This window comes from Bombus impatiens, unplaced genomic scaffold (assembly GCF_000188095.3).
Source record: "Bombus impatiens unplaced genomic scaffold, BIMP_2.2 scf_0551, whole genome shotgun sequence".
In the NCBI taxonomy this organism is placed as follows: Eukaryota; Metazoa; Arthropoda; class Insecta; order Hymenoptera; family Apidae; genus Bombus; species Bombus impatiens.
The window spans coordinates 295,552-316,659 of record NT_176970.1 but is presented as its reverse complement, the minus strand read 5'-3'; the positions used below and the strand labels follow the sequence as shown (position 1 = coordinate 316,659).

General features: G+C 38.5%; 1 protein-coding gene and 1 long non-coding RNA gene across 2 annotated transcripts in view; both read left to right on the top strand.

The window, feature by feature from the left end:
• LOC100744069 (CUGBP Elav-like family member 2) overlaps window positions 1-21,108 on the top strand; it is a 300,281-nt gene that overhangs the window by 136,555 nt on the left and 142,618 nt on the right.
• On the top strand, window positions 6,905-19,701 carry LOC117151967. The gene is made up of 3 exons (XR_004462154.1): window positions 6,905-7,058; window positions 8,126-8,127; window positions 19,690-19,701. It is a non-coding gene; the product is annotated as an uncharacterized LOC117151967 (long non-coding RNA).

Below are 21,108 nucleotides of genomic sequence, written 5' to 3'. Positions count from 1 at the left end.
AATCGCGGATCAACCGACATTATATAATTCAGCTTCGCCCTTGGGATTTATAATTTTCAATAAAATCAGTACCGAAAGTTTTCTTTCCAAGCATTCATTTACAATGATAATTTATTTCTACGTGATAAGAAGAGGATACTTCTCTTTTATCCCACTTGTTACATTTGACATTTTTAATCTCTCGATTACTAATCTTTTCTAAAAAAACAAACTTTCAAACGCTTTAACCAAACCATTCCAATACAATTTGGTGATCCGGAGAATCGAGAGGAAATCGATTGTTGAATGTTCCTAACGATCACATGGCGGAAACAAGCAGAATCATGGTACACCGAATATTCAAGCGGGAGCAACGAGAAGGCGCCGGTAAGGCAAGGTAATCCAATGAAATCTCGTAGCAAGCAGGCAGGTTTCGCTGTTTCCGTCTCCACCAGCTTCCTGCTCCTTTATCGTTTCGTGCTCATCCGTAAAATTGCACATGACTTTTCAAGATGTCATGCTGCAGGAACGTGCGCCATTCGTTCTTGGAATTTCGTCCCGGACTTTCCTTTCTGCCGCCTTAAAACGACTACCACGTACACTCGCGACAACGGGATCAACGCTTTTAATGTGGAGCGAAGAATTTGTCATTCGATGGCTCGCGATCAATTTTTATTCCTTCGACAACCATTGCAGATTTTCCGTTCGATTTTCCGAGTTTTTCTTTTTTATCTTGCTGTTCGCGTTATCTTTTCTTTCCTTCTTCCTATTTGAGAATTCAAAGTTCTTGGAGAATTAATGCAGCTCGGTAGAAATTATTTTCTTTATCATTATCGAATCCTCCGTAAAGAATTTGGAAAAGGAGCTTCACATGATAACCGAAGTCTATTAGGAAATTTATTCGGAACATTCAAAGCGCTAAAAAAAGTAGGGAATGAAAGTAAGAGAGAAACAAAATTTTGTAATGTTTGTTACGCGGTCAGAGTTTGGAAAGTCCGAGGATGGAATGGCGGTAGAGAAGTCGCAAATGTCCTGTGAAGGAAATCGAGTTACGGCTTGGTTCGAGTATAACTTCCAGTCGTTTTCAACGAACGATTCAATAACTCTCTGACAGCTCGTTCTCGAGTACTTTAATTTTTGCGTCTCTGTCTTCGATAAGAACTTGCAAACTATGTTTATGTAGCACGGAATTCTTTTTCCGCTCTCAGCGGGCGTATGTCGATTTAACGAGATATCAAACTCCAGAAAACTTACTTTATGCAACTACTAATATTTTTTCGCGTTTGTTTATTCGAATCAGATAATTGTACAATCATCGTATACGGACCATAAAAATCATAAACTCGTAACGTAATTCTTTCCCGCAAATTTCTTACGACGTGCCTTTAAGAAGAAATAAATCACGACATACACAAAATTATTTATCGTTCCTCGAAAAATTATCCCAGGAAAAATAAAAGATACGATAGCGCGTAACCCTCGGAATGGCTAGTCACGAAGGCAATCGGTAGGTACGCGCAGTAATGAAACAAGGGTGTCTTTGGGTCAGTAAATAACGAGAGAGTCGGCGTGATGCGAGTCCAGCAAAAAGCACGCATCGAGAGCGGAAATCAAAAGGGCGACAGAGGAAGGTGACAAAGGAATGGGCATGGCAGTGAGGGGGGTGGGATCGCTGGATCATGAGGCATGATTTCACGGGACGGTGGTTGGCTGAGTGTCATGCCATCGGATGCCGGAGCTTGTGTGCTTCATGTATCATGTATGGAGGGTGACAGAGTTTCAGGGAAGAGTAGCGCTGGAAAGGGAACGGAAACTGGGAAAAGCGTTTCCACAGACCGCCACGAAGAACACTTGATTCGAAAGCAGATGTCACTTCCGAAACACACGTTGCTCCGCCGTGTCCTGCATATTTATCGTTCAAAAGAATTCGTTAGTTACTAAAGCAGAAATGGCTTTCGTAAATGTCTCGTATCGTAATTTGGTTAACCATTAACAAATAACCACGCAACCTCGTAACTAACACAATTACGTAATGCATTGCATTGCGATTATTTTGTGTCACGAATGAACCATATATCGTTAGTACCGCGATAATTTCGTTCAACATTTTAAAAGGAGACTAGATTTCAAAACAGGTCATATCAATACGTTACATCGTTCGAAGTTACCGGCATTGTTTAACATTGATAAATTCACCTCTTTTATCGTATATGATCGATGTATATTATAAAGAAAGACACAGAGTGAGTTTCGAAACCACGACTTTTCACCACCCTTTAAACATTATCTCATTTTCAACAAATTTTCACGAAAGGTAGATATCGATGTATGTTGCACAAACACATTTTATACGTTCCCTCGACATTTAATTAAACTTCCAAAAGTCTTCCGTTCACAATTAAGATCCACTCGCGTTATCAAACGGTACGTCCAATGAAATGAACTCGATATTATTTCAGTGTATGTGAAATATTTCACCGTGTGTCTATAGAACACGCTGGTCTTAAAATACGAGTACGTCGGTTAAATAGGGTTTTTCCCTCGGTTGAAACAACCCTCCCTCACAGCAAGAATTTAATTCCGTTAATATGGTCTTTACGTGTTCGCGGCCCGGTGAAGAATTTTCACGACCCACGCTTTTTTAACGTCGGATTCCTCGTTAATTTCCTCGTGTTTTACCGTAAAATTGTTTATTCTTCCCAGTGAACGTTCGTAACCGTTGTAATAAGCGACCGGAAGGAGGTGGAAGCTACCGGGTTAAAAAGTAAATAACGTCGTATTTAGGAACTATCGCGATACGGCGGCTCTGTAATGGGGTGGACGGTTTATTTTTTAAAAAAGGACTTTGAGAACAAAGTTGTATTTCTCGACAGCTGATGGTTCATTAGCAATAGCGATTCCATGGTTGGAATCGCATTTCCAACGCGTTGTTATCCTATTTAAAACGTTTTTTAGTAACGATACGTAGCACGATTGATCCAGCTATGGACCTAGTCTGTGACTATTGTGAAGCGCTTATGCAAGTTATCTTTTAGAAGAATTAAAGTTAAGGCGTTGTCTAATTGAGACTAAATCCTATATATTCTCTGAAGAATTTGTCGGTTAATTCTCCACCATATATTACTTAGTATATGATATTATCGCTTTATTAAGGTAAAGTTTCTCTGATCGTTTTATTCTTCCTTTAATCGTAAGATACGTGTTTCTATACAAATACATATATGTATGTACATATTCAACTATTTTATACCGATGAATTTTTCTACAAGCAGAATTTACACTTTTATAATTCCTTTTTGAAAAATATTCCATGTTTCACTACGAGGAATATTTTTGATCTTTTGTTAAAAATATTAGTTTCCCCTTAACCATGGTGTATGTAGTTTTTAAATTCGCGCGTCGATGGATTCGTTTAAACGGAGAAACTTACCATTCCGTTGAATGGGATATTTAAAATCCTTTTTGGGGATATTTCATATTTCTTTTCGATAAAAAATTTTCGCGCACAAAATGCTTTGCATTGATGCATCTGTAAACCGTTTATAAAGGGGTATAAATTCGAAGATTAATTTTATATTTGGTATTTTTGATTCGGCGATATATATCATCGTCACCAACTAAATATTCGTTTCGTAGAACGATCCTTATTTCTGAATGCGTACAAGATCGAAAATATCTGTTCCTATAGCGATGTTTTCCAACATTGACGAAAATGAAGGCGTACTCCGCTTGCGTACAGACCCATAAAATTGCTTAACGAAACAACGCGGTTTAACCTCAAATTAATTTATATCTAGCCAGAAATTCATTATCGTTACATTATTAATTAATTGCTATTATTTAATTAAGTACACATTCGAGCGAACGGTTTGCTCGTTGAATTATGGATTAACGGAATAACGTTGAACGAAGTACGATCAGTTGGAAAACTGCATCGGCTGGAAAAATATATTTCCTACGTCTAATCGGAGCAACGGTTTCGCCAATTTAAGCGGTCCTGTACCAAATAGAATGAGCCGGCTAAAGCAGCTAATCAGAGAATGGGTGTCAAAGCCTCGTGCTCTCGACTCTCTGGCGCTTCACTCACGCTCCATGGAACACATTCATGTCAATCCCAGACACCATGTGTGCGTATGGGACTTGTCCCAAATTCCCTAGAACTATTGCACGTGCGTTCAGCGTGCAGAGAAGTGCACCACTCCGTGTTGATTAGGCGCGTCCGCATTTCCTACCGACGCATTCCCGTGACCATATGCGTACTGCTATCCGGAAACACGCGGAAGAAAATAGACTTGGAAGGAGTTCGAATACCGAGCCGAATGACCTGAAACTTCTAGTATCTGAATTTACAGGCGGGATTTGCTGAAATTGTTCTGTTACTGGCACAATGAAATTCGAAAATAATCGCGATATCCAAAAAAAGTATTGCCACATTTGAGAAATCTTAGAAATCTATACTCATGTCTATTTATATAAAACAAATGTGTGTGTGTGTGTGTGTGTGAGATACTCGATAGAATCGCATATCATTGCGAACAGTATTTACAGCGCATTGAAAACCCCGCGAAAACGAAAACAAAGAAAATTATCATCGTCAACGTAATAAGCTATTTTTCACATTATCATCGAGTTCGCGGTAGTAATTACGATAAAAGCGGATTTCAATGGTCCTCTGTATGCGATAGCTCTTTCGTGTTCCCATCATTATCGTATTTTAAATCTTCCGTCTGTATACTTTGGAAGCTGCAGAAAATTCTGTTTCCGCGACGATGCATGCCAACGCGTAATAATATTACTTTCTGTATAATAACGTTAAATTTGAATTTGTCCCTGTTCGTAAGGCAAAATCATGGACCCTTTTCACCAAATGCAAACGAACCTCACCTTGAAAGGGGTCTATGAACGATGCGGTAGCCTGGTTATAGTCATGGAAATCTCTCTCGAGGACCGCTTTCAGATGTTTCTTCTGCTTGCTTTTTAATGCGACGATACTCGTCGTGCACGCGGCTTCTGCTAATACGAAGATAGTCAAACAAGAAAAATCGTTATTTCAATGTAGTGCCGGTATTGTCATTTTCGACTTATCTAGCTCGTTCGCGTTGTTTTCAATTTTTATTTTCTCCGTTAATACGTAGATTTTAATAGACACGAGTTTCAATTACTTTTACTTTCTCATCGTATTTGTAAGCCGTTGTACGTCGATTTCTTAGAATCAAAGCACGATCGTAAATCCTGTCATTGACGATATTTCCATACGGCAAGAGATGCCATAAAAAGGAAGAAGAAAATTAAGCGAGGCAACGAGCGTAAGTAGTAGCCAAGCTGGATCCATTAATCCGTCTGATTTTCTGTTCGGTTTCTTTTCTCCCGTCGTGTTACGTGGACCATCTTCGTTGGATCGTTACCGATCGTTGTTTTCAAAAAAAGATCACCGTCCCTGGTCGCTCGTTAGCAACGGAGATCCGATCCAGCGTGAAGCAAAAACAGCTATATATGATCCGGAATGACAAGGCTGACATTTTTCTGATCTTTCGAAAGAAGAGATTAAAAGGAAGGATCGACGAAGAAACGATGTAAGTAGGAAAGCTAAAAGTAAATCGACCATGTATCTTCGTTAAGTTGATTTTACGATTCCTCTTATCTTCTCGCGTCGTGCATTATAAATCTAGAAATGGTGTTAAAAAGTATCAAAATATTAATATTTCAATTTTTGAAAGTTTCACTGTGAAACGATCAGTCAAGAACGTCAATGCCAATAAACTATTAACTATTTCTTGTCGATCGAAAGTTCATCTTTGTCGTTCCTTTCCTCATATAAGGGTAGATGTAACCTTTTCTTCGGATAGGTTCTACCAGTGCAAACTTTCCCCTCGTTTTCCAATAACTTAGCTAATAGCTCAGGGGAATAGCTTGACCAATAATTGCTTGGGTGTTATTAGTCCTCGAGATTTATTTTTCCTCAATGAAAAGGAATTCTTCCATTCTCCTCGATGTTTTATTGTCGTGTCGATATTTATATCTAGTGGGAATTATCGAACCACTTTGTTGCCATTTCTAAATACTTTTATTAATTATCAACTTTTTGAAATATTTATAACCATTAAATGTCAAATACTTCGTTCGATCGTTGAAACTGAAAATTGCGTATTAATCCTATCGGTGCATCAATCTTCAAAAATCCTCCGATCTCTTCCTCTACGTAGGCACATTCAAACCTTATAGCCATGATGCTCCTCAACAAACGCGATAAGCTTCCACGATCCAACATACAACCGAAGCAATTAAGGGAGTTAAAGCTCATGCGGGCCATTTAGCAAGCAACCCCACGTAAGTTAAAATCTCGACTGGCGTAAGGCATTCGCAAGTTCTCTCCATATTCGAGTGAAAGCCGATGCAACTCGAGACCGATTGCTCGAACTAAAACGCAACACCATGGCAAAGAGAGATAGAAGATCGCGTCTTGCATTGGCGCACGTGACTAGATGCAGTTTACTCATTCGGCATTCCAAACACTCAAAACTCGAGTTAATCGTCGGGAGGTAGGTCGATGGAAAGGGTTAGAGAACGAGGTAGAGAAGAAGGAGCAAACAAGGAACGTTGAGAACGAAAAGGATGACCACGAGGAACGGAGAAGGATGACGGGAACGGGACAGGAAAGGGAAACGGTTTGCTATCGGCAAACTCCACAGCCTCGCGAGTTTACTGATTTACCTGCGATGGAATTGGGTCGAGTTTGTGGACCAGCGCAATTCGTTATACGATGTTTATGGTCGCGAGAAAAATGTTAAAACGCGATGGTTAGTCTGCGGCTTTAGAGATGTCAACGAGTGTACAGGTTGTCCAGGTTTCATTGGATATTTCAGCAATTGCATAGGATAGAAGTATGTATACATACCTGTATCTCGTATACAGGGTAGCTGGTAACTGGCAGAGAGGAACGTATAACAGAGACAGTGAAAGATACAGGCCCGGAGGAGGAAACGGATAAAACGTGGGCGTTGAGTGATTGTTGTCGGTGCTAGTTTCCATTGGGAGTCATGAGAGATACCAGCGATATGATGGAGGACTCCTTGTCCGAGGTATGTAATAGCTGATAAATCAGTCTTGTTTCGTTTTCGGTTCCCTCGTGTATATAACATGGTCCTCAACTCGTGCTGTGCTGATTGAAATTAGAGGGATTCTATGGCACGAAATAAGAGCACAGTCAGGAATAACAAAATTGCCTCGGAGGTTTCAATTCCGGGAAAATCGAGTTTGAAAAGTTACCGAACGGACGTGCATTTGTCTAATCCCACTGGACAGGAATGGAAAATTGACAAGGAGATTGTTCTACACGAAAAAAGAAGTCGAAAATATAGAATAAAACTTTTTCGTTTGAGGCCTTGTTTTCGAGAAAATCGACTTTGAATTTGCGCTCGGTACGCGTGCACTTTATCGCGTCTCGTTATAACGGATCTCACTGTAGATCGTTGTCTCGATGGAAAAATTAAAAAAAAAAATTGTTATTCTATATTTTCGACTCCTTTTTTCGCGTAGAATTACCCCTTTTCCGCTTGTACCACCAGTTACCAACCACCCTGTATATCTCGCTTACATCGTGGCATTAGCGTACATACAATTTTTAAAATATTAGATTGCTCGGAAAGTTGATAGAGCGTATAATAACGGATACCATATTGTCTATAGATGCATACTACATACTTTACTGTTAGAAAAGACATGCGCGAATATACCCAGTAGCTTTTAATTAATGGCTTGGTTAGGACATAAGTCCAAAGAAATTTATGAAATCACGTGGAAAGTGGCGGAACAAAAAAAAAAGAGTAATGGTAGATGCTTACAGAGTTAAGTGCCATCGACATCGTGAACTCTGTCCACTCTGTTTCGGTCCAACGCGTTAAGATGTATTATTTTTTACTTAGCCTTTTCTTTTAATAAATAATTCCACGTATCATATAACGTTATTCTCAGAGCTATCGCAGTTTTTCTAGAAAGTATTCTGTGACATATGCAGCCTACGATGTAACTACAATATCATTCGCATGTTTCTTTATTCTTTGACACAATACAAGCTGAAATGATAGAAAAGCCACACGTAAGAATTTCGCGTATTTACAAAATATGTCTATAATATCTAGACTGCTAGGAGTATTGATACGCGTACTTCTAATATTTCATCGTATAACCAACGCTTGTATCAGTGAGCATAATACATTTTAAAATATATTTTTTACGATTTGAAAACGAATTTTTAATTGCATTTCGTACTCTATATTCCATTTCCATCCCTTATATCGATAAATCTGCAATCTGAAAAAGGAAATCGAGGATCGTGTTGTATATCAGTGAAAAATATTTGTTTCAGTAATAGCTTTTAAATACTTTCTTAATATGGACTAAATGCTTTGCAAACATATGAATGGAAGCTGAGATTTAGTTTTTAGAGGAATATACATTGAATTACTTAATAATCCGACATAGATTTTTAGTCGATGAAATATTATTCGTATATCACTAAAAATTTAAGTACACTCTTTTTCAATTTTTTTAAATAATCCAGGTTTTCTAAAATTTATCGTATCTTTGCTCGAAATATACGGGACAAAACTCACTGGAAATATAGCTTCGCAGGAATTATCTTATTCTGTAAATTTCATGTTTAATAGAAATATAAAGTAATAACGTCGTATCATATCTAGCAATGTATTTCAAAATGGTCGAAATTAACGATTGGTCGATTAAATAATCGAACAATTTCCTCTATTCGTTAACCGAGAAACTCTTGCTTCTTTTCCATTTCTTTTATTATATCAATATTTTCATACCATATCAATATTTTGTCAAATTCTATCTTCTACTTCATTCTGTTGGAACTGAATGATCTATGTACGAAGATTTCAGTTTGGAAAACAATCGTAGAGACATTCTTTCCATGTTGCACGTATATCGATCTTCTTTCAGCTCGGTCACGTATGTATACACTGGCGTATCGTCGAAACAGGCCAAACAGCTAACGAATCGTTGGCGCAACTGATCACGACATCACCTGTCAGACAAACACTCGTTTGTTCCTTCGCTACTTGGAAATAACCATTCGAATGTTCACATCACATTTCTGTGTTTGATATTTGATCACGCGTAGAAAATATTTTACGGTGAAATCATTGCGGTGTAATCAAAGAGTTCCTAACAAAAATGACTATTCATAAATTTTCGTATATTTTCAAACGAGCAAATGATTACTCTGACACATTACTCTGATCCACGCAAGAATGGACTACATCCTAAAGAACTGAAAGAACGAAAAGATCAAAAATAAAAAAAAAACCAAGGAGATCTATACTCTAGATTCGCGTATAATCAGGTGACAGCAATCCATATAACAAGATTCTCAGTCGACCATGGGATCTCTTGTCTTTCGTCCGGCTGTTTTGGCTTTTAAATTTAATCGAATCCGTCGTGAACATGTCGTGGACCGGAGAGATGCCATGAGAAATCCATAGGCGGACAGGAGGCGGAAAAATAATTAAAATCAATCGACGAAGGTAAAATAGAAAGGGTATGGGTGTAAGGTATAAGGTGCATGACGGCCGGGAAAAGCGAGAATAAATACCCACCTAACGAGCACGGAAATTGACGGACCCGTTTGAGGGTGCTTCAACCTCCAGCACTTCCCATCGGGAACGTTGGAGGTCGAGCGATACCTTTGTCCCTCGTTAAATTCCAAAGGCGACGATATTTTGCCCTGCACCCACCCCTTCGATCACCTTTTGCCCCGTTCTTTTCAATCTCATTCTACCGATGACATTCCACCCAGCTTGCGGAAGAATAAGAAGAGATCTGGAAATGTGCCACCAAAATCGAGGAAAATGTCACCAGACCCGAATTACCGGCAGACGTTGAATTATTAGATGCTCGCTCCGTCTTAATTGCAGCTAGAATAGTATATATGCATACGACGCGATGGTGTTATTGCCGAGCGTGTGTTTGCCCGAGATTAATGATATCGAGAATTCTGATTTCTCTCAGGTGGTATTATATCTTGTGTGACGCCTGTGGAACTTGCGGAGACAAGTAAACGAATGATTTTTTTATGTATGTAAGTTCGAGAAGGTGCATAGTAGTCCAGCGTTAATTGGCTACGATATAATATCAATGATTTGATTGGACTTATTTTAATCGTTTCTTGAAATCGGGCGAAATGAAGAAAAGTAGACGGTAAACTTTGTGACCGAGAGTTCAATTTACTCGACGAAATTATTAACGAACTATGAGATTATCGCGATAGAAATTTTCTCAGTTGTACTCGTTCCTCGTACTCCCTAATTATTGTTTCTACGCTTTTCTATCAAATATCCCTGCAACTACATCAATGCGAAAACTTGAATTGATTCGATCGGTACATTGTAAACTAAATATAATTGCTTCTGATAATCAATAACTAAATTTCCAATTAATTAATAATTCATGACGGAATATACGATAATTAACGGTAGCCGTCGTTATTATCATCTACTTCATTATTAAAAATAGCAAAGTTATTTACACGAACTGATGTTACAAATTTTCTAAATTTTAAACAATTGTTTCATCTCATTCCTGGTTAATCTAATTAATAATTGTTTAATGGTTGTCACGACTATGTTAAACAACCGTTTCGTATAAAATTTACCGTTTCGATAAAAATTTACGTAGCTTGGTAGCGGTCTTTTTACGCAATTTCCTATTTTTAAACCTGACTTACAGACCGTTTATTAAATCATTGAAAAGCGACATAAAAAATTTGATCGTTCGCATACCTTCTTAGGAGTGACTCTCGGTGACAACTGAGAGAAGTAACGCAATGTGCTATTTCCATAAAACATTACGACTTATAAGGGTCGTATCCGCAGAATCTCATAATGCAACATCCGCGCAATAAAACCAACGAGGCAACGACGTTCGCCATAACCAACTACTAGTATCGTTACAACTTCAAATATAAAAAAAAAAGCAGAGGCGACGATACGCGGACTTGATATTTCTGGTCATTTTAAAAGTTATCTATGCATTAACATTTTTGTTATATCTTAGTTTAAAAAGGTAGAGCACCTGAAACGATCTCAGCTTCCTGAATAATAATCGTGAAAAATTCTCTTGTAAAGGGAGTTGCGTTATTATCGTATGGTTTGCAAATTTTATGCATTTCTCGATAATGAAACTGTTTATGAGATTCGATGATAGCGGTTTTATGGTAAAATGGACTATCTCGTTCTTTTTTAGAACAGGGAGTATCGTGTTTTTACGAGGTAGCAGCTAACTTTGCGAATATGTATCGAACTTATCTCGATTTTTCAAACACATGTTATCTAATTCATGTTCCATAGATACTAAAAGTACTAATTTATAATTTTATATTTAAATTGCGGCAGACGATCCACTGCACTTTATACTTGTAAAAATCGACAAATGTTTTTAATCAAGGAATACAAATTTATAAAAGAGAAAGATCGTCTTAAGAAAAAAGATGTTAAAATGAAAGAGCACAGGAGAAATTAATGATTAGAAATTAAAAATTTCGATTGCTTTATTATCACCGTGCTCTACTATTCAACTTGGCTATATAGTCAAACATCCTCTTCTGTTTACTCTCGAATCGATCAAGCATACTCCAAGAAGAATAAAAGAGACTCCCAATCTGCCGATGCTCCTTTAGCATCGTCAATAACGGTGTTCATCGGTTGGTGGTGTAATAAAAGCAGCAGGCGGTTACTCGAGCCTCTTTGTTGGCTAAAAAACCATCGAAGATCAGTGTGTGTACCTTTACTATACACGAGACTGTAAAACGTTCGGCCGTCTAATGAGAAACAGTACGAGACGAATTGCTCCGAGACTTTGGGAACCCTTTCACAGGTTCTTCGAGGTATACCAGCTTGGTGGGAGAGGCTCAGCTTTATCCCTTTGTTGGGAATTATCGAGTAAGCCGTGTTACTTGGTACTCTCTAGATTAAATCTTAGCCCGTTTCGCTGGACTATGCGAGCGGGAACGGCGACGGAAAATTAAGCGAAACCAAGTTGTTTCCGCGCCGAGATTTTCGAAGTCACGCTGAATCAAATCTCGGGGAAGTTCTAATTAATCCTGTTCAGGAATTAATCTTCGAAACGACTGTTATCAACGTGGAAGAAGTATCGAGAAGTCGTGGTCGTCAAATGTAGAACGACATGCACGAAAATAGAATTATTTGTTATCTCGCGGATCGATTGAAAACAAATACATAGTTTCTTTGGATTTGTAATTTTTAATCGAAACCTTAAGACAGATAAAGATTAGATTTTCGTCTCGACGAGAGATGTGATAAAACGATAAACGCAAATCGTCTTATTTTTGTGTTAAACTCGATGTTAAGTTTAACAAGGAATATGGAGCATGCTCGACGTCAATTTTGACGAAACTTTGCGTTGTTCGCTGAAGAGGCAAACTTAAGGTACACGTATCTTCGTTAAACGGCGGCCATTTGAGTTTAAAGACAGAGGTAAAACTATCCTCGAAATCATTAGCATCCCCCAACATAATGTCTTACAAATTACGAAGAACGTAAGGAAAGCTGTGAAGCAAGAATTGCCTAACTTTTACACGGTTTATAGACAAAATAACTGATGTCTCTCGGAAATTTGATTCATGGATTGAAACAAAAGAAAAACATGAACGGTTTCTGAGATACGATATACATATGCATTTAAACTCGAAACTCGGAAGTTATATTGTATTAAAAAAAAAAAAAAACAAAACTGAACGAGCTCTAGAAATTTCCACAGAATTTCATAGGAAAATCTGGTCTGAGCCAATACTTTTGTTCGTTACTGTATGTGACGAACGCATGAGTTCCTCTGAAAATGAGGTATTTCATAGAGTGAAACACGGCCACACGTGTCGCACGTACGCAACACAGACGCGAAGCTCGGAAGCAATAACGAGTCGCAAAGCGGAAAGCGAAGCAACGGATGTGCTACCGATTACGTACACTCGGAATGTTCGTGCCAATTAGGACACTGTAAGGACAAGAACGTCGAGGCATAGACGATCTCTGCCCTTCGGTGTCTCCCTCGGGCTCTATTCCCCGTATCCTCGCTCTCTAATTAGTCTGCCCGATAAACTCGATTACGGTGTTTCCAGCTGCTCTCCTGAAACCCCTTTCCTCATATTCTCGCTCGTACTGTCCATTCAACTGGCCAACGATGCATACGAGACGCTTCTTCTCTCTTCGCAAGCAACCATTATTGTTTATCGTCGCATTTTCTCCTCTCTCAACCTTCGTTATTCCTTTCTTAGCTCTATTTTTCTCTGTATTGTCTAAAGAAATTCGTCTTGCGCGAGATTTGGAACGAAGAACTTTTTCGTTGAGACAGAACGTCAGCTATAATAGATGGTATTCTATCGAAGAATTCAATTGACGTGAAACGCGTCAGTAAGATTTTAAGAGAATCAAGCAAAGTCGCTCGGTTCCTTGAAAATGAAGTGTCGGGAGCAGGAAAGGTGCTTAAGCCGACCTTGATGTACTCGATTCCCTAGGACAGGTGAATTGTTCGCAAGCGGCAGACATTAAAGAACCATTTTGGGAAACTCGTGAGACAATTCACCCTACGTCCTTTAAAATATTGGTGAAGTTTCAAAAGTGGCGGCTCTACGGTCCCCTGCCCCCTCCCCCTCCCCCGAAACAAAACTCTCCGACGCCATTGTTCGTAGAAACAGGTAACTTCAAGGAATCGCCATATATATTTTCAAGCCTGAGCAAAGCGCGTGGTCTGGATACGTTTAACTTTACGCCATTCCGCTATCTTTTAGCCACCTATACCATCGTTACGAATCGTCCGCTCCTTCTCGATCGACCTAATCGCGAAGAGCGCTGAAGAAAGTTTCGTGAAATATACGTGTCGCTTGTTTCGGCAACTTTCGAATTAGTTATGAACGACACTGCGGTGGAAGGAAGTGAGACGAGAAGCTGAGTTAGGTATTTTATATACGAGAGATGTAGCGAAACATCTAATGTAGCGTAAAAGACTTTCACCTTATAGAAAAATGACTAAAAAGTTCTTTGGCAAAACCTTTTCGTCTATTTAATCTCTTGTGTAGTATTACCTACCATTCGATAGATAATGCTAAAATGCACGCTGTTAAAATGCGCGTATATATAAACCAATCTTCACAGTTTAAAAGTTTGCACGAGTCCTTAAGCGACCCAACACGATTTGACGATCTTTCGACATTTGACTTTACGTATTCCCATGGTCGCGCGTTACTTCCTTCGGCTATCACATTTTTTCTACTCTCTCCTTCCTTTTTCTTTCACTTTTTTACACTTCCTCACACCTTAAACATTCACTATCCCACACCTCATTCGACATTCTACCTATTATTCACTCCGTTGAACAGTTGCTCCGTATGCTATATAATTTCTCTATACACGTACATTCTGCTCTCTCGTTTCCTATTCATGAAATAATGTATTAACTGCTGGATACGTCGTATGTATCTTTATCACGTTTATATATGTTCAATTTGCATTTATATGCAAATACCGGCTTTCGCTATTCAATCAAACTCGAGATGTGTGTGATAACAATCATTAAATTGGTATATTTAAGTTTGACAATTAAATCCCATGAACGATTGCATGTATATATATACATATACGTATATGTTTCAATTTACAAGTTAAACTTACATTTTACGAGTTGGCGCGGTACGAATTTTCCGCGCAACTTCATCAGAGGAAATTAACCGATTTTTTCTTCTTATCTATACTCTGTCGTATTCGAGACTCGTGGTATGAAAAGAAAAAAGATTAAATTCTCGGATCAAGTTAAAGGAAATAGATACCAGAGAGTCGTTGATAAAAATAAAATTAATAAAGGAAGGAGAAAGAGACTGGCAAGGCAGCAGCCCTTGTGTACGATATTCATTTATGTCAGCAGCCACGCTCCTTCGAGTGCTCTTCCGATTTCCCCTCGTTTCATTAAACGACTGTCTCCGCGTCCTAAAAGTATATTGGCCTCGGTCAATTACACCAGAGGACCGTTCATTGTGACGCGTCGCGGACCAGCGAAATTACATCGATCTTTCGCGTTCGATGAACCCGAAGATAAATTTCCTCGCGAATCACTCTCCCTCTCGTGCAATACGTGTGTACAGGGTGTTTCAAAAAGGATGCAGGTTATTCTATGTCAAAGAATAAGTCGAAGACGAGAAACAGAGATTTTTCGTCTCAAGCTTGTTTTCGAAAAAAATCGAGTTTTCAAATTTGTCAAGTACACACGTGCATTTAGCTAGCAAATGCGCACGGTTGCAATTAGAGAGCCGGCAACGTCCAGTTGAAACTTGACTTTCCCGAAAACGAGGTCTTGAGCAAAAGGCTTTATCGTTCTTCCCCGATGTATACGTCATGGAACACCCTGTGTATTCGGATGGTTGTCCCTTTCTCCCTCTCTCTGTTCGTTGTTCTATTGTCCAGGGCCTTGAACGTATTATTTAGAGTCGAGTCAGCCATCGGAATCGCCCTAAATTACGCATTATCTCTTACGGGAGAGAAGAGGCTCCAGTGCTGACTCGTCTCGAAATACATACCATTGTCTCGCACGAGCGACGAGATTACGCGACATGCCGTTTGCTCCTAACTAACCTATACATATACATGATCGAGTCGCGTCGTGTCGTCAAAGGTTGATCGTAGACGGAGAATTGGATGTCAACCGTTCGACTTCCGTCGCTGATTGATGACGGTGTGCCGCGATACTAATTAACGGGAATCGGTTCCCGTTATTCTCTTAACGGTTAATGCATCGAATATGGATCGTTCCTGTGATATGTATAGCTTTGTTTCCGAAGATCGTATCTTACTTTGTAAATGGAATATCGTTGGATTCCGAAAGGAAATACATATACATGTATATTAAGTTTTTCGGTTTACTACGTCGCGAGAAATCTTTGGTCGTCTACGACGTTTGATCGCCACGTCACAAAGACGAACGATATATTAAAACGCTTGAAACCTTAAATATAAGCTCGCGTTCGGTGAAATATCTAATTGCGAAGTACGTATCCTTTCACGTGACTTATCGTTCTTCTTTGTGGCGAAACGATTTGCGACGCAAACACGAAACGAGTGTCGACGTAAGGGTTGTACCTGGTCGACGAACGACGAAAGAGAAGGAGGTTGCTGACAGATAGAGAGAAGGAAGCCGTAGGATAGCAACGTAAATGTTCTCCTTTGATGTAGTTCGTCTATCGGGCCGAACCAGCGTTCCTTTTTGCCCGCCACGTTCGCTGTGTTCGCCAAGAGAGTTTCTAACGTCTTTCCCATTCCTCTCCTATTCCAGAGCTTCTCGACCTCCAGTTAGAACGAAAGGAGCAACGTTCTCTATTATGTTCACCGATAAGACAAGGATCGCGATGCGTGTACATTCACTCGGTGCGGTAATCCTCGTTGCGGCCTGATAACCGAGCGTTCCGCGATTCCGGCCATTATTGTCGAGACCGATATCGATACAGATCGTAATTTGTTGTTGCTATGCGTCTTGAATGTGTCTCGAGATTTACTGCATTTCCATTATCCCCACGCCTAGATTTATTGTTAATCGATTAGTGGTAATCACGCGACACTGTGGCATGATTTTAGTTTCCCAGGATTGTTTGATTGCGCATGCCATGTCTAACGATAAGTATAAATACACACATATACATATTACAATACAAATATATATATTCGCTTATATATATATATATATAAGCTAACGAACAAATTGCGAAAGGAATACAATGAAAATGATATATTGGAACAAAGTAATGCTATAATAGAAATTTGTTATCAGGCAAGTGAAAAACGTGATTGGATAAATTTTTGTACTTAATGCCTTATTTTTGACGGCATATAGGTTTAGTCAGGCCTTAACCGGAAGATGTGAACTTTCGCTCAAAGGATTTGCAATGTGAAGTTTGAATTAAATTGTGGTTCGTTTGACAAAGGATTTATGTGTAGGGGTGGGTTGGTTCAAATTTTGATGAAGTTGAGAGAAGTGAAATGTGATTTATGCAATTACGTTTCTAGTGTTACTTCATAAACTTCTCTTTGCTATCTTTATTAAAAGCAATCCATATATATATTTTCAGAGTAAATTCGTCGTCAAGAAACAACCACAAATCTATTGAATAGAAGTGCTGTGAAAGAAAGAATAAGCGAATCTAATTTATATTACATCAACGCGGATGATTTTTATTAATTTTACTGATTTAAGGAATTCAATTAAATTTTAAAAGAGAACTCAAAGAGATTAATTTAAAGTGGTATTATTCCCTCGTATATGAAAATAAAGCGATATTTTAATTTAAATATTTAACATATTAAGGAAATTAATTGCGATCTTCTACATGGTTTATATATCTAGCAATAAGTATCTAATTTATTTCAAATTGTCTTTATTCAAATAATAATTTCTGAATTACCTACAAGGAAATGTTTCATTGAACATGACACTCTTCGTTCAAATGATCAATGCCATGAAACATACACAGTCGACCAACAGTACAATATCTGTTTCAATAGTTTACATTCTATGTAAATAGTAACATTCTATAAGTTACGTGCGTTCCAGATCATTAATTCCCTACAAATTACTCGTAAGTTAAATTACTGCTAAATTGTTATTATCGACGAAACAATTACAACTACTAGTAACAATAGTTATCGAGTATGAAACAAATGACGGAAATTTTCAGGGCATACAATAGAAACTTTTCATTTGAAATCACAATTTTTATCGTGCAATTACGTTGAAAATATTTCATATTTCAAGTTTTGAATATCAGCTATACCGTTGAAAGCTAAATTATTCCCCATGGATAAATTTTGAATATTTCAATAAATTGTTTCGTAATTGGTGCGCGTGTAATGAGTTCCTGTTTCGACGTGAACGCGAAAGCGAACTGCAAAGTATTTATTAGAAAATATATTAATTATCCTAATACAAGTTCGAGGAGAAGGAATTTAATATATATGAAACAATGAATTTAATTTACTTTGGTACTTAAATGATGTCTATAGATACGGGTAACGAATTTTCATAAAATCAAATCATCATATACATGTTAATAAATTTTATTCGATAATTTTGTCTAACGTTGGACTAAAGCGTAAAATAATATGTAGTAATATGCAATTACTTCTCCTAATTTATTTGGAATTTTAGATTAATTTACGTTACTACCTTCAATTGAATTTTAATGATGATTAGTTGAAATTTATTTCCCCTTAAAAGTATTTCTTCTTTCCCGTCTGTTACTTCGACTCCTCGTCTATAAAATTTTTATAATTCTGTTACACAATATTTTGTATTATACTCGTATTAGACCGATTTTGGAACAAGTCAGGAAAACGCGAATAATCGTTTTATTACGTTCTTGATGTACTTTCCATATTTTCCGACAATGAAGCGGGCTAAAATTAGTTTGAAGTATGGAAATATGTCCAGTAACTTTGTTCTCCGTGTTTTTCTGTGCTAATGCCTATGATCGTTACATGCATAATTCTTGTCCTTCCAGAGCAATTATTATCCCTTGGAACGGATTTTCCGTGTTTTAACAAGTTATATCTTAGTTATTCATTGCTTTCGAAACAAAAGTTTCGAATTTTCATTACGTTTTGCACGTAGAACTGTTGAGGTATCTTTTTTATATGGATACAGTATATGCATTATGTATATGTATTGCAATTTATATACTACGATGCTTCTCGAGACATGTAAAAACAACGTATAAAAAAGACTATATCAAATACCTGCACACAGCTTTTTACCGCATATTTTATTCAAAAAATAATTGGATATCATTAGTCACACATGGTGCGCATGTAAAGTGTCTCATTTTTAATTTGGAGATATAATCAGTAGATAAATGTAGATAAATAAACGCCCTGCTATTAAAAGCACCAAATATATCCGAACAGAATACCAACTTATTAGCAAAATCTTTTTCAAAACAAGCCAACTCAAACTAATCGCGAAACAACCACATCAATAAGTATCACATGACTAACTGCCGTCTAAGCGATTCTACTAAATCCTCCGTTCTATGCACGACTGACTGTGACTCACACCTTGTTTAGTTAACCTACTCCAGTTTCTGATTAGCTAACCTACTTCCCATCACTCTGATTTCAAAAGAGAATAAGCGAAACCTATCTGGATATGGGGAAGTCTCTCAAGGGAGCTGCGTAGCATTATAACGGCTGCTCTTTCCATCTGGACATCTCTTTCCATCCTTCATGGTGCGCTCTATAGATCAAGATGAGAGGAATCGACCAGCTGGAAAATCGCTTTAAACCTCCCCGACTAATATTAACTTTCTCCCTTCGTTCCGCGAAATTCCCCAACTCTTTTTTCCGTACTCTCGCATACCGGATCAGGCCAGGCAAAGACGAATCCCTGGGCTAGGCCGCCGCTTGCCTTCTCCAATCATAGAATCTGCGGTTAATTGTTGATGAATTTCTATTTCGCTCGAAATTTCGCTTCCTTTATCGTTATAATAGATATCTCCTTCGGGTCTTTGATTCTGGTATATAGAATGTATGTTATTCGACTACACTCTTATCGATCAACTAAATAGTCCCGTGTCACAACACCTCACGGCCAGCTAAACCACCAAAAACACAAAATTACTTCGGCGTTGAGGCCATTACGGAGGATGATGCCGGATAATGGACACAAGTATGAAACAAAATTACCAATGCGGTACTGTCCCAACTTTGTCTCATTAATTATTATGCACTTAACGTCGCAACACACTGCACCAGCCACCATGACCAAGAACTTTTCCCTTTGGCCACGAGCGACGATGACTTTTAAAGTTCGCAGATTTATGGCCACGGCCCGGTAACGGGGCAAGAATGGCTGACCGAGACGGAAATGCTCGAGGAACGAGCCTCTGGGAAGAGTGCGACACGACGGTGTCAAAGCGGCATGCCAGTTCGCTATTTCAACGACCAACTTTATGCAAGCGCGGTTTTACGGTATGGCAAAGTGTCGCGTTTTAGCCGCTAGCAAAACCTTAATGCCTTCTTCCGGTTTGTACAAGTTGTGGAAGGGGCGTCAGTGGAACTGGTGTGTCGAATCACTGTTCGAACAAGGGTAACAATTGCATAGAGGGAGAGTTTTGGCTTGTTACCCAATAAAGTTCTTCGTAAGAGAAATTATCGTGTGGTGAAAGTGAATTGTTACTCTTCGTGGATAATGCGATTAAAGGGACAATAGGGATATTTAATGGTAATACTCGATGAAACAGTAAACACAATGAACGTATGTCTGTCGAGAGATAAATCCTCTGCGTTTGAAAAGGTTCTCCTTTCATTCTGCCAGATCCTCTGTATTCTTTTTGTTACTCCATTCACGAAATTCATACTTTGACCATAGACTTTAACCATTTGTAACATTCGTCATTAAATTCTGCACATTTATTTCTTAAACTCCATCATTATATGCGTATGCTTCTCTTGAAATTGGTCGTAGGAGACTCTCGCACGTACTTACTCAAATGCTGGAAAAATACTAGAGACGCATTTTCACGTGGTACGATGGGTGAAACTCGACTGTGGAGCGATTGGAATGATACGCCAGGCAGAAAATTATGAGAAACATGTGCAGACGGGTCCGCACGGCAAGATAATCCATTTGGATGTGATTCGGGGTTCCTAGAGCGGCGTCCCACGAGGACGATTTCAAACGCGTGTAATTCGAACGACGTTACCGCATACTGGCGAAAATGATGCGCAAGTTTTAAAAGCGTTCGCGTACCACCAGGCAAACGTGTTCACCGGCAGGCTAATTAAACATAGCGCAGCTTTTTGCCGAGATGCACACCGAAACGCGATGAATTTAGCTACGTTTTCCTCCCTAGAATCTGATCAACCTGCGTGAAATTTGATGTTAACCGCCCGACGAAGGTCAAAGACTCGATGCGTAGTTTTTATAATTCAGTGAAACGAGTTTGAAACTAGCGGTAAATGTATGTGAAATATTAGTACATTTTAAGAAAGCATACTTGAAAAATTTGACCACATTGTTGCATATATTCTGACAAACTTTTTTGATGTACTCGTTATTAAT